Source organism: Myiozetetes cayanensis, unplaced genomic scaffold (genome assembly GCF_022539395.1).
Source record: "Myiozetetes cayanensis isolate MyiCay16 unplaced genomic scaffold, myiCay2020 scf1, whole genome shotgun sequence".
Taxonomy (NCBI): Eukaryota; Metazoa; Chordata; class Aves; order Passeriformes; family Tyrannidae; genus Myiozetetes; species Myiozetetes cayanensis.
In genome coordinates, this window is record NW_026086604.1 from 38,780,657 (window position 1) to 38,794,552 (window position 13,896).

The 13,896-nt window shown below is 39.3% G+C and overlaps 1 protein-coding gene across 2 annotated transcripts in view; it reads left to right on the plus strand.

The window, feature by feature from the left end:
* The first annotated feature begins 13,755 nt into the window (after window positions 1-13,755).
* The window catches only part of RB1CC1 (RB1 inducible coiled-coil 1), a 69,534-nt gene continuing 69,393 nt past the window's right edge, over window positions 13,756-13,896 (plus strand). For both annotated transcript variants that reach the window (XM_050328265.1, XM_050328273.1), the window contains exon 1: window positions 13,756-13,878. The gene's annotated coding sequence lies outside the window, so the exon portion shown is untranslated. The remainder of the gene's footprint in view (window positions 13,879-13,896) is intronic.

Sequence of the window (13,896 nt, forward strand, 5' to 3'; positions counted from 1 at the left end):
TAACATTTAAATACTGCACCAGTCATTCTGAGTAAAGCGAAGACTATGCTTACACATTTGAAAGGAAACAAGAGGAAAACCAAACATAAACAACCTGAGATGTTGTTAGTCTGTTTTGCCCTGGTGAAATTAGCCTCAAAGAACCATGGCATCAGACACTTAAAATGATAAGCTTAATGCAGGGCATTAATATCTGTTCTTGCATGTAAGGTAGGTGCCAAATGTACATTACCTGTTTACTTCATAAATGTTACTCCAAGGGCAAAAGGCAATATAGTGAAGCCAAGTAATAAGGGCAGTTTACTAACATAAAAAAATTATTAATAAAAGGGTAATTTGAAAAAAAATCTGTAAAAAAAGTTTCCTTTTCAAAAAAATGGCCCACAAAAAACAAAACAACAAAACCCCATCAATTATTCCTTGAAGAATAATGAGAATTGGAGAACGGATAAATGCTTAAATGTTGCACTGATATTAAAGTTTTAAAAAGAACAGATCCATATTTATCAGCTCATCCTTGCAACATAGTAACAATATTTTTACAAGTTCAGCTGAAGGAAATTGGATTGGTGTCCGTACAATTTAAGATTAAAAAATAATAAAGCCCTTACAAAAATTTCATTTAAAAATACTTATTTGGAGTTACTGAAAGACTAAACTACACTCGACATTCTCGATTAAGGTAGATACTGAACTTAAAAAGGTAAGGGAAATAAAGATTTCAACCTGTTTAATATTATTTTTATTAATACTTGTTATTTATTTACTATATATAGAAATAACCCATTATATTTACCAGTTTTCAGTGAGCAAAAGAAAACACACTATCTTCATCTTTCAGTTGGTGGTTTATTGTAATGAGTGGTGATGTCTGATTATTAGTGTTAGAATAAGATGAATAGAAGGTGATTTTTAAGTCCCAGTGTATCCTCAGAGAGGTCTATATGGCAAATTTAAAGACAATTTGAATCCAGTGAAATATGTGCATTATTTATTTTCCTTTCCATTGCTTCATCTAGTAACTAACAAAATTACAGTAGCTCAAGGTTTTGAAAGTATTTCATCTCATTTTCTGTAAAGAAAACAATTCATTCCATAAACTTGAACTATCATTTCCTTGCATTAAACTGTGCTGAAAGAAAATCCAACGGCAACCTTGGAAGTCAGTAGAAAATACCATACTAGAGATGACTGTCCCACCTAAATTCTTGTCTTAAGAAAACAAACAAAAAAATGTATTTTTTTTGTTATAGTTAATGTTTGAACACAGACTCCTTCAATTCAAACAAAACTTGAAAACCATTAAGCAGTTCAAGCACCTTCAATCTTTTGTGAAATAAAGTATGTGTATAGACTATAATACCTCTGTATCAGTACTTAAACATTTGATGTCATGCTACATTGGACCTCTAAATTTCTACTTGCTCTTTGTTAGAGCATTGGAAATATCCAAGGATATAACGTTTGGAAATATTAAAAGACTTTCAGACAACTTTGCAATCATCTGATTCTAAAAGAAACAAAGCAATGATAACCAGCTTTCTGAAAACCCTCCTAACCCCACAAAGGATTCTACATACTATATTTTGCATTGAAATTCAGTAGATATTCCTCATATTAGCCTCTAATGAAAAATATCAAAAGAGATTGAAAAAATAATTGAGAACCAATTGGAGAGAAAGAAGAAGATTGTATAGGAATGGCATACAGGTTGCTAGACCAATGTGTATATTCTCTTGTCTGCTCTGGGATTGCTATCCTACTTCCAAAATATTACTAAAAAAAAAAAAAAAAAAAAGGACTATTTTAAAAATATTTCTTAAAAAAAATCCAAAAGGAAATGTGAAAACTTATGAAACTACAGATCAAGAGTGAATACGGGTCCCAGTCATTCTCCACACGTAAAGAGTTTAAAAAAGCAATTCCTATCACTAAACCCCAAGAGCTCGAATACTTGCCTTCAGACAGATTAAAATGTAAAGACTACCAATGACCTCTAGTGTTGTGGCTTTAGTACTGCAAAATACTGTTGGTAGGAATAAACCACAACATCCCTGTAACAGCCAGGGAATTTTAGACTATATTATTCAGTTATTAGCGTAACATAGAAGAAGCTATTTTAAAGAAGAAAAAAATTTGTCTGTTAACTAAAGCTAACAGCATTATAACAGCATAACTAAATACTCTGCCATTTTCCTTAAATTCTAGTTTAACAAAATAGTGTAATAGTGTTTAGATTGAAAGTACCTGTTTCTGATGATAGAGAGCGGAACATACTGTACTCTTGTTGCACCTGTTTCAAGAACAAGGATTAGGTATCAGATGAGATACTACTCTGGTTGGCTCAGAAGCCCAGGACAGGTAGAACAAGGGGAGCAGGAGATAGTGAATGAAATCTCAACCAGAAGAGTAAGTAAGAGGCCATTATATTTCATAGTATTGCAGGACACACATCCTTTCAACCATTTGCAGAGAAAGGACAAAGCAGTGTTGCTTTCTAAGATGACCTGCATGCAAAGCTGTTACTGTCCCCTACACGAGTAAATGAACCTGTTGCATATTGGCTTTATCAGCCACGAGCATGAATAGAACAAGCCTAGATGCACAGATGCAGTTATAAAATGACAAAATGACAGTACTGGGACCTAAATAAATTTTTCATTGAGGCTTGAGAGGAAATACAATGCTTGTCTTTGGTAACACCACAGAATTCTCAGCCTTATTTGTATAAGAATATATACTTATATAAGAAGTGGGATTTTTTTTTTTCCTACTACATATTAAAAAAAAAAAGGTCTACAGCTTCAGGGAAATATGAAAAATTGTCATTAGGGACAAATCACCACAGCAGCATGGTTAAAAAAGATCATGTGAAATTTGATGTGAAATTCTTGTGTGGTTTACCTGAGGATTCAGTGGTACTGCACAAACATAGCTGAACTGGAACCAAAAAGTAATCTTCTGAGGTTTTCCGGGGCTTGCTCTGGTCACCAATCACTACAGAGAGTAACATTTCTGTGTCTAATTCTCCTTTTGGGTCTTCCTTGCACTTGCTCCTCACTTTTTTATTCTTAATCTTTCTTTCTTTTTAATTCCTAACAGCAATGTTAAACACAATGCTGAGCTATCCTTACAGCTCAAAGTGGTTTTATGTGCTCTTTAGCACTCTGATTTCTTTAACTGAGCCTATTTTATTGCTACTTCCTTTACCAATGTGGTAATGTTTGTTGCACTTTTTTCAGAGTACACCTGTGCAGTACTCTAGCCAATCTTTATCTGCAATTTGAGATTATTTTTTCATAGATTTTGAGAAATGTAATCCCTAATGTAAATGGATGCTTTAACCATAAAACTTCTTGCCAAAAGTTTGATTCCACTGGCCGTAAACTGGTTGCAGCCCTGCTGGTGCCATAGCTGCAAGAACAAGGAGCTCGGGCTTGGGTAGGCTATCATGAATTTCCTCTTCGCTGGTTCTGCTGCCTTGGCTGAGCCATATGATGTTTCATACAGTTGCTTAAAGCAAGTTCCACACTGCTTCTATGATCTGAAATCCCATATAGAGCATTAGCGATTCTAAGATTAGCTGTCTACAGTAAAATCACAATACACCCCAAATTCATGCTAGAATACACTTCACAAAAAAATTAAGAGGCACCATGGTCTTAAGGGTGTGTGTGGGAAAAAAAGGCTTTTTAAATTGGTAGTCTGGAGAATTTCTGAATTACAGATAATTGCAGGAAATCCTTGAATTTCTATATGGCTCTGGAGAGCATAATGCAACCTCGAGCTTCAGCAGGCTCAGATTTTAGGAAGTATTTGGGAAAGACCAGGGTTTTCTCCTCTTCCACACCCCAAGCAAACTCTTGAGTTGGTGCTTACAGAAATATTAAACAACATTCTTTATGACAGTTTCTCCAGCTCTGTCTTTAAAAAATAACCTCATAACTAAGCTGGAAAAAAACATCAACAATTTCTTCTGCAGATAGATCTAGATTAATTGGTTCTTCAACTGGTTTTGTGACTATTCAGTTACCACCAATAGTTTTTATCTCATATTCAGAACAGATATATTTTTTTAAGATTAGGGAACATATGTAAAGTTGGTGATTCCTTTTGCCTGAATTTTCCAGAAGTGAAAGTAATGAGAAAAACAAATCTGAAAAACAGATACAACGAAACATGTAAATGAAAATTGAGTATCTTTCAAAGGATTTAATAAGCAGACAAAAAGCCCAGACTCTGCAATCTAGAGAGAGCTACTGCTAAGAGCCTGTCCACATTCACCAGTTATATAAAAACCTAGTTTGAAATTAAAAAACAGTAGCATCAAAATTAATCAGTATTATGTAACAAAGCAGAGAAATAGAGAAACTGATAGGAGTAATATGAACTGGAAGCTATGAAACATGATCCATAGCCAGTCAAGGCAGGGGTCAGTTGCTCTTTTTTCCCCCTAAACTCCTAGAACTAAACAGAGATTCTAACAACATGCTGAAACTATTAATAACATGAAAATTGTCTGCTGCTAATTAAGAAAGTTACTAGACAGACACAGAGTTTTAAAGTCCAGGTATCTTGGAACAGTCCACAGTGGCCCACTAAAGGTAGCATTATAAAACTGAAAATCAGGGAAACTACAGAAGACTGGAAGTAGTAGTGTTAGGGATATGTTCAAAAAGGGCAAATCTATAGTCTGATGTGATGTCTATAACAGGATGTTTCTTTATATGCAAACAGTTCAATTTGGTTAACACAGATAGAAGGATTATGAACAGTTAATGTTGCCCAGAAAGGTTCAGTGAAAATGGGTTCAAATCAGTAAATTCTGGCAGGAATTACGTGTTTGAGAAAAAAACCCATACATACAGCTTACTGAAGTTAATTTCTTCACTGATAAATAAGGAACAATTCCAAACTTAATGCACAAACCTGATTTTGTACCTACAGTGTAAAAAGAGAGAAGAAGAAGAAAAGAAAAGCAAACCCCCAATCCAGTCTTCAAGGAAGCAGGTATATTGTGCCAGAAGCAGGGATTTTGGGCATCTCTAGCTGAAACCACAGGCCACAAGCCAGCCAACATCACAGCAGCCTGCCTGGAAATGTACATCACACAGCACTCTGGAGAGCCAGACTTCTCATTACAGTTTTGACATATTTTTCTTTCTTTCCTGTGTTCAAATAATTACACAGGTATTGATCTCTATTACCTCTAGATTGCTTATTTCAGTAGAAGAGAGTAATCTGCAATTAGCTGAGATTTTTATGTGTTAGTTTCTGTTTGGTTGTTCTGTATACATTGGAGTATAAATATACTAAATGCAATAATTATAGAAATGCATTTTAGAAAGTCATTAATTTCAGAGCTTTGGACGTTCTTAGCTTCAGAAAAGCCTACTGCAGTCTCCAGCTCTCCAAACAATTCCCTGTCTACACAGATTTGAACAATCTATACATGCTTTTAAAATGCATAGGAAACATAAATGATGCAATCAAACCAGCACTCATCTGAGCTGCTGTGTTGGAAAGCTCAAGTGAATAGCAAATTCCAAAGCTGCAAAGCTCTGAAAGAGGATTCTACCAGCACCCACGCCTGATCTCATCAATGAATATAAAAAAGCTCCTACAAGTGAGTAATGAATGCAAGTGCACTCAGAATAGTCAGTTTTCTTTTTTTTTTTTCTGAAAATTTTTCAAACCTAGTTTAAATTAGTCTATGTCAATAGTATCTTTTAAAATAACATAGCTAGGTACTTAGGAATGTTTGAAAGGTGTAGTCTCTTCTGGAGATGCAAAGAATCATTATTTCAGTGTACTTAGTTCCTCATTTTGGTTTACTCTGCTAATTGAGCTCAATGACTAATTCTTTGAATTGAGCCTCTGAGAACTGTAAAAAAAAGAAGACGGTCTTGTTTCTATTCCATTCAGAAATAAAAATGAAAGAAAAAGGGTAGAACACTGTAAGTTATCAGAACAAAGAACAAAAAGTTAATTCAATATGTTAATATTCCATTAACAATTCATCTTTATATAAGTACAAAGTGGGTTTTATTTATGTGGTTTAAGGCTGTTAGTAGTTTATTAATATAAATATATTAATATTTATAATACATTATAACATATATTATAATATATTAATATTTATTAATATATTAATAAAATATTTTAAACAAAGAGTTTCTGTATCTTGAATTTCCAATCTGTGCTACTAGAAAGATTGAGAAGGAGAGGGGAATTTAGACCCCCCCCCTAAATATCTAGATTATTGACTCAGATTAAATATAACCATACTTATTCTAGCCTTTAAAAAATAGACTGCACATTAAAATCTAAATATAGAAGGAGTGGACATAGCCTGGAAGCATTCAAGTTTGGCTCTCTGGAGTGCCAGATAAGGTACAGTTCCAAGCCGACTGCTGTGATGCAGGCTGGCCTGTAGCCTGTGGTTTCAGCTGGAGATGCTGAAAATTTGCATCTGGATTCCCATACTGTTCCAGGGGTTACAATGAGAAACACATTCACTGCCAGGGCTAAGGGAGGAGCCGAAGCTGCACAGCTTGAACCCCTTAGTTTATAAATTCTGTCTTTATGGTTACAGAACGAGGGGAGTGGCTGACGCAAATCATGAAAGAATCAGAATATGTCATCTGTGAACAGAAAGACTTTTAGATATTCATAAGGCTATTTTGTAAATAGGGACAGTATATCTGGTGTCATAACTGTAAAAAGAAAAATACATGAAGTTTGTAGCAATCCAGGCTAAATTATTACTGGTATAACTTCTTCAACTGAAATATCTACCTATGTAATTAATTTTATTGTTAGAAGGTGTTAAACTTAAAATTTAAAATTCTGACTGTTTATGTGAACCAGGAGACCTGTATGGATTAACAAGGAGTTCCTGGACAAAAACAAACAGAAAAGGGAAGCCCACAGAGGGCTGAAGCAAGGACAGGTAACCTGAAGGAATACTGAGACATTGTCCCAGCAACCAGGTATCAGGTTAGGACTACTAAAGCCCTGATAGAATTAAACCTGGTCAGGGATCTCAAAGACAACAAGAACAGCTTCTGCAGGTACATCAGTGAAAAAAAGGAAGACTAGGGAAAATGTGGGTCCTCTCCAGAAGGATACAGGGAAGCTGGTTACATGGAATATGGAGACGGTTGAGGTACTTTTTTTTGCCTTAGTCTTCACTGCCAAGTTCTCCAGCCACACTGCCTGAGTTGCAGAAGGCAAAGGCTTGGAAGAATGAAGAACTGCCTACTGTAGGAAAGGATCAGGTTCAAAGCCATCCAAAGAACCTGAAGGTGCACAAATCCATGGGACCTGACAAGATGCACCCACGAATCCTGAGGGAACTAGCACAGGAAGTGACTAAGCTACTTTCTGTCAAATTTGAAAAGTCATGGCAGTCCAGTGAAGTTCCCACTCAATGAGAAAGAGGAAGCAAATCCCCCATTTTTAAAAGGGAAAAAAGGAAAACAGGCTTATGACTAATACAGATTTGCTCACTAGCAGCTCCCTAACTCTAGCCCTCACTAAAGCTCTAAGAATGTAAGAAAGAAGCTTTTTACAATGAGGGTGGTAAAACACAGGAACTGGTTGCCCAGAGGGATGGTGAATGCCCCATCCCTGGAAACATTCAAGATCACGTTGGAATGGGCTCTGGGCAACCTGGTCTAGTCAGAAATGTTCCTACCCACGGTAGGGGGTTGGAACTAGATGGTCTTTAAGGTCCTTTCTAATTCAAACCACTCTATGATTCTATAGAATCATAGAACGTGACTAAAGTGTTTCAATATAAAAAACCCAAAGGTGATAGACAGTAAAAAATGGGAATTCTATTCTTCTAACACTAAATATTCAGAAATACTAACACAGCAATACCTTTCTATAACAACCTTACTGCTGTTCCGTGTAGTCTTCACTATATTGCTTGTTTGGCCTTGTTGCATTCAGTATCATCTGTGTATTGAGAAGGCATAGGGTGGGAAAGTCCAGTTGGTATAATACACAAACTGGGCTCCTTAAATGAAAATGTACAGCAGGGGATTTTTATAGGATTATTTAGGCTGCCTGTTTTCCCTTGAGAGCTTCTGTCCTTAACCACTTCTGAAGGTATGTCCATTCGGACTTAGTTTATCTGAGGCTTAAATGTCCTCTGCATATTTCTGCCCAGGACCAAGAACTGATCTCATGACCTAGATGTGAAATTGAAGCTAACTATCCCCTTCCTACAAGAAGCTCTGGCAGTAAACAAGAAAAATCACCTATGAATTCAAAACCCATGTAGTCAGAATTACTGAAACATATTGGGAAGCCACACAATGTTAAAATCACTGGTTAGGAATGATCCATAAAGAGGTCAGAGGGAGTGGCATGCTTTCAAAATGGCATCAGCTGCTCTTGAGTCATTGACCATTCAAAAACAAATTACTGATTGCTTATGGACCAGTCAGTGCTCTGGGAAAGCAGCAAGAGATGAGATAGTACTTGGTGTTTGCTATGGACTGCCGGGCTACATTAAAGGATAATCAAAGTTCTTGAAGTCTCTCTCGAAACACGCAGGAGCACTTGTGTTGTTGGAGACTGGTATTTATGTTGCGTATTTCGGTTCAGAATGGTAATATATACTTTGTGCCTTAAAAAAGATACTGGTTCTTGAATTAGTTTTTTAGGTGCAGGAAGACTATATTGAAAATGAATACTTGCTGAGGATTACTTTGCAAAATGCTACAAAGCATCAACAGAGAAGGAGGGAACTTGGGTTTAAAATATCAGCCTGATTTAGCAGGGAAATGAATACAGTGTTTGAAAAGTATATGAAAAGGGGCAAAATAAACCCTAAAAAAACCCTGGTAACACAAAAATCAAGGGAAATTGATGAAGATAGCAGTGTGTTCTGGTTTTGACTGGGATAGAGTTAAGTTTCCTCTTAGCAGCTGGTACAGTGCTGTGGTTTTTTTATTTAGTGTGAGAATAATGTAGATAACATGCCAATGGTTTGTTTAGTTGTTGCTACATGGTGCTTACCGCAAGTCAAGGATTTTTCAGTTTCCCAGGCTCTGCCAGCGAGCAGGTGCACAAGAAGCCAGGAGGGAGCAGGGCCACGACAGCTGACCAGAAATGGCCATAGAATATTATTATAAACAGGGGGGAGTTGAGGCTGGGAGGGGCTGATTGCTGTTCAGTGAAGGGCTGGGCATCAGTCAGCAGGTGGTGAACAACTGTATTAGGCATCAATTGTCTGTCTTGGGTTATATTTCTCTGTTTTTTTGGTTTTCCTTTCCATTACTACTACTACTACTACTACTACTACCACCACCACTATTATTATTATTATTTTACTATTATTTTATTTCAGTTATTAAATAATTTCTATCTCAACTCATGGATTTTACGTTTTTTTCCCCGATTCTCCTCCCCTTCTCACAGGGGAGGGAGTTTGTGTGAGCAAGCAGCTTTGTGGTACTCAGTGGCTGGCTGGGGTTAGACCAAGAAACAACAGTAGGGAAGCAGAAGTACACAGGGAGAATTTATGGTAAGCAGAGCTAAAAAAATAGGAAGATGTGGTTTTTCAAGTACATTTGGAACTAAATAAATACTGACAGCATTGGTCTATTACTGGCATGGTAGACTACAATTGTACAGAAAAACTCTCACCAGACCTCACTCTGATACTGTGGGACTGTGTCCCTTATCCACGGCAGTGCCTTTGACTGCCTCGCTGTCATCCTTGGCTTCCAGCTTGCCTTTCCTTGAAGAGCAGCCTGCTCTTTTTGCTCTCTGACTAAAAGCTGCATAAACATGTAGTTTAAAAAAGATACCTTCTTTGGTATAACAAATTTGGCACCCAAAATTAAAAGCACACAGTGAAAAACTCCTTCAATCTTCTCATCTCTTTTACAGAATGTGAAAAAATATACAGTTGGATCCTAAACAGTATCTTGAAAGAATAATAACCTACATTTGGTACAGCACTTTGCAAACGTGAAGAATCATCAGTAACCTCGATTAGATGCTTTCTTTTTGTATATCCTGGAGCAAAATAATCTTCATAAAGTACAGCTTTTTTAGAATAGAAGTGCCAGATATAATGTTAAACTTTAAGTTTTGCTCAGACAGGCTTACGAAAAAACCCTGTAATTAGTTGCTTGGCATGAAGTGGCTCTGGATCACTTCGAGAGGAAGCAACATAATGAAACGTTACAAGAACAAGCCAGAACAACCTGCTCTGCTAGCAGCACTTCGCTTACTCCTCAGAACTGAAGTTCCTGCTTCAGTCTAGCCTGGGCTACCTCTCAAATCAATCAACAGCTGTCCCACACGTGCTGTAAAAAACAGAACAATGCTTAAGCGCCTGAAGCCTCATTTTATGCAATTCTTGAGAGCCTGAGCAGCAGAGGTGCTTTGCCAGAAAACTACAAAACCTGTTGGCACTGCTACTTAAGTGTTTGAAGAGATGCTGCTGCTACTCTTGCCAGTCTCTCAGCTACTCAAACTTCAAGAGGTCACTCTCAGCAGTTTCTTCTCAAGCGAATTTTATTGAGACTTACTGGTGCTTCAGGCTTACTAAACCTCAAAGTTGTTTTTTACCTCTGTTTATAGCATGCATGGCACTTGTTCTGTCAAGTTCTAGATGGATATCATTCTCTTCACACTAAAGATTAGTCTTTCATCACAATCAAAGAATTTATGAAGGAGAAGACCATTTTAGGAGATGCAAAAAGCTGAACCTGACATCTGTAGAATTAAAACAACACAACTTTGACATAATCAGTGTTACATTACCGAAAGATCCCCTGAATTGCTTTGAAACTTATATTTCCCATTACATTATGTCTGTTCATCCAAGTACCGATGTCTTCTCATCTCCATTCATTCTTGTAGTCTGAAGTGCCAAAGGTGTCTTTCAGAATGTGGGTAATTTGGACATGTCTCCTAACAAGCTGCAAAGTTGGGGAGTAGTTTTTTATGGGGTTCCACAAGATGGCAACTGGGGATAGAGAAGTCATGTTGACCTTTAAAAGCCCAGAAAGTGACATTTTACAAGAAATACCTGCCTGAACAGGCTGTGAATATTCAGCATTGTCTTTCATGGGTCAAGCAGGCAGGAAGCTCTCCAGCAGAGAGTAACCACCTCTCCAGCAGAGGTGGTTACTAAGAGTTTACAGTGAAGACCATAGGCCAGGTCCAGCTTGTGAGAAGTAGTAGACTTCAAAGCTGGTGAACTAGAAGTAAAAATAAAATTAGGTGAAGGGCTGTGTATACATTTAAAAACATCTAAAAGGAAACTTATGTGAGGGGAAGAAAATGCTTTATATAATGACCTAGCTATTTTACTGAATGCATAGAATCATAGAATGGCCTGGGTTGAAAGGTTTAAAGATCACCTAGTTCCAACCCCCCTGATGTGGACAGGGACAACTTTCACTAGACAAGGTTTTTCAAGGCCTCATCTAACCCAGTCCTGAGCACTTCAAGGGATGGGGCATCCACCTTACCTCTGGGACAACCAGTTCTCATAGGAAAGATTTTTTTTCCTAATCTAATCTAAACCCACTCTCATCCAATTCAAATGCATTCACCCTTGTCCTCTCACTACATACTCTTGTAAATAGTCTTGCCCTATCTTTCCTGTAACTTTCTTTCAGGAACTGGAAGGCCTCAATTAGGTTGTCCTGAAGCCTTTTTTTCTCCAGGCTGAACAAATCAAATTCTCTTAGCATTTCTTCATAGAAGAGATGCTCCATCCCTCTAATCAATCTGGTGGCCTCCTCTGGACTCACTCCAGCAGGTCAATCTCCTTTCTATGTTGGGGACCATGACATGCTTGCACTCTCTTTTGCAATCCTCTTCTGATGCGTGGAGTATATTCTATATCTGAATATACTCTGGCCGCAATATTATGCTTTGAATTTCCTATATTCCATGACCTGCTGTCTATGGTGTATATTACAGAAGAAGGAGAGGTCATGCTGAGGCGGCAGGGAAGGTACAGTCTAGTTGTATGCTGTGCTCGAGGGATCTTGGCTGGAGGATGCCAGTGTTGTGATTCCCACCCGTAGTTCTGAGTCAAACAAGCCCCTTGCTTGTACCCCTCTCCGATTTGCTCTTCTCTAAGTGAAAATGTCCTCATCACAAAGAAAATTTCTGTAGGCTGAGCCTCTAAAGAAACTTGTAATAAAAGTGAAACCCAAAAATTATGTGTGTGAGGTTCACTTTCATTTTCTCAGACAGGAATAAGGGTGTGCTTCCCACCCTAAAGCGCATGGGCTGCTTTGCATCAAAAGCTCTCCAAGCTCCCATAGGGGCCCATCCTCCTCTGCAGGAATTTTCTCTAGCAACTGGAAGTGCAATCAGCCATTGTCTTAAGTGCTGAAATAACAGTCAATGCCTATGGAAGGAAAATAATATAGTGACAGAGAGCCCTTGATTCCTTGCTATGAATCCTTCTCCTTTTATTTATCTACAGTTTATCCTTGCTAGCAGGTCTTCACTTTAGGCCTTTAAAAAATTACTGTGTGTTTGGGAAGCAGACACATTATTTGGCTGGACTGGTCATGGTGATCTTGCCTTCTTTAAGTGACATGATATGTAGAAGTGTGTGGAAACTGATATCTGTGTAGTTGGAAGTTGCATTTCATAGCAAAAGTGTTTGATAAGTTTCTCTATTAGAAGTTTACATTTTTCTATTAGTTTGGGGTGTAACAAAGTATTGCAAGACATCTAAAAACATCTTTTTTAAGTGATTATTTTAATTTAAAATGTCAGTGAAGCTCACAAAAGTTATTTCAGTGGAGTTTTTTTACAATAAAACTCAAACCACACTGGACAGATTCCTAAGCCTCTCTGTAGATTTCCTAAATATTTGATCTCCTGTGATCTCAAAGTAAAATGAAGAAATGGAAGAAACCCTGTGCTGTGGTAAGGTCAAGGGCGGGACTTCCAAAAGCCAGTGTCATCCCGGGCTGCATCACCAGCAGCGTGGCCAGCAGGTCATGGGAGGGGATTGTGCCCCTCTGCTCTGCTCTGGTGAGACCCCATCTGGAGCGCGGCACACAGGCCTGGGACCCCCAGCACAGGAAGGACATTGACCTGTTGGAGTGAGTCCAGAGATGGGCCACCAAGCTGACCAGAGGCATGGAACACCTCTCGTACCAGGAAAGGCTGAGAGAGTTGAGATTGTTCAGCCCGGAGAAGGCTTTGGGGTGACCTAATTGTGACCTTCCAGTACCTGAAGGGAAGTTACAGGAAAGATGGGGCAAGACTATCTACAAGATCACGTAGTGAGAGGACAAGGGTGAATGGGTTTAAACTGAAAGAGAGTAGGTTTAGATTAGATATTAGGGAGAAATTCTTTACTGTGAGGGTAGTGAGGCACTGAACAGGCTGCCCAGAGAAGCTGCGGGCGCCCTATCCCTGGAAGTATTCAAATGACAGACTGGATGGAGCTCTGGTCCGGTGGAAGGTGCTCCTGCCCGGGAATAGGGGCTGGAACTCGATGATCCCCCAGCTCCCTCACATTCCCAATCCCTCCCAAGACTCGCGCGCCGCCGCCGCTTCCGCCGCGCGCTGCCTCCCGCGCACCGCCCCCTCCCGGCAGCCCTCGCGCCGGAAGCGGCTGACGACAACAACAAACAGCGGCGGCGGCCGCGCCAGGCAGGGCTGGCCTCATCTCGATCCCGCTCCGCGCCCCTGGCCCGACCCGCCGCGCCGCCTCCGCCGCCCCGCCGCCTCTCCCCGCCCGGCCGCGGGCACCGCCGAGGCGCTGCGTGCCCCCGCCGAGCTGCCTGGCCCGGCCGCGCGGCGCGGGGGGGACGCGCCGCCACCGCGGCCGCCGCAGGATGCGCGGCGCTGCCCGCGCCGGACCCTCCGGTGAGTGGCGAGCGCTGC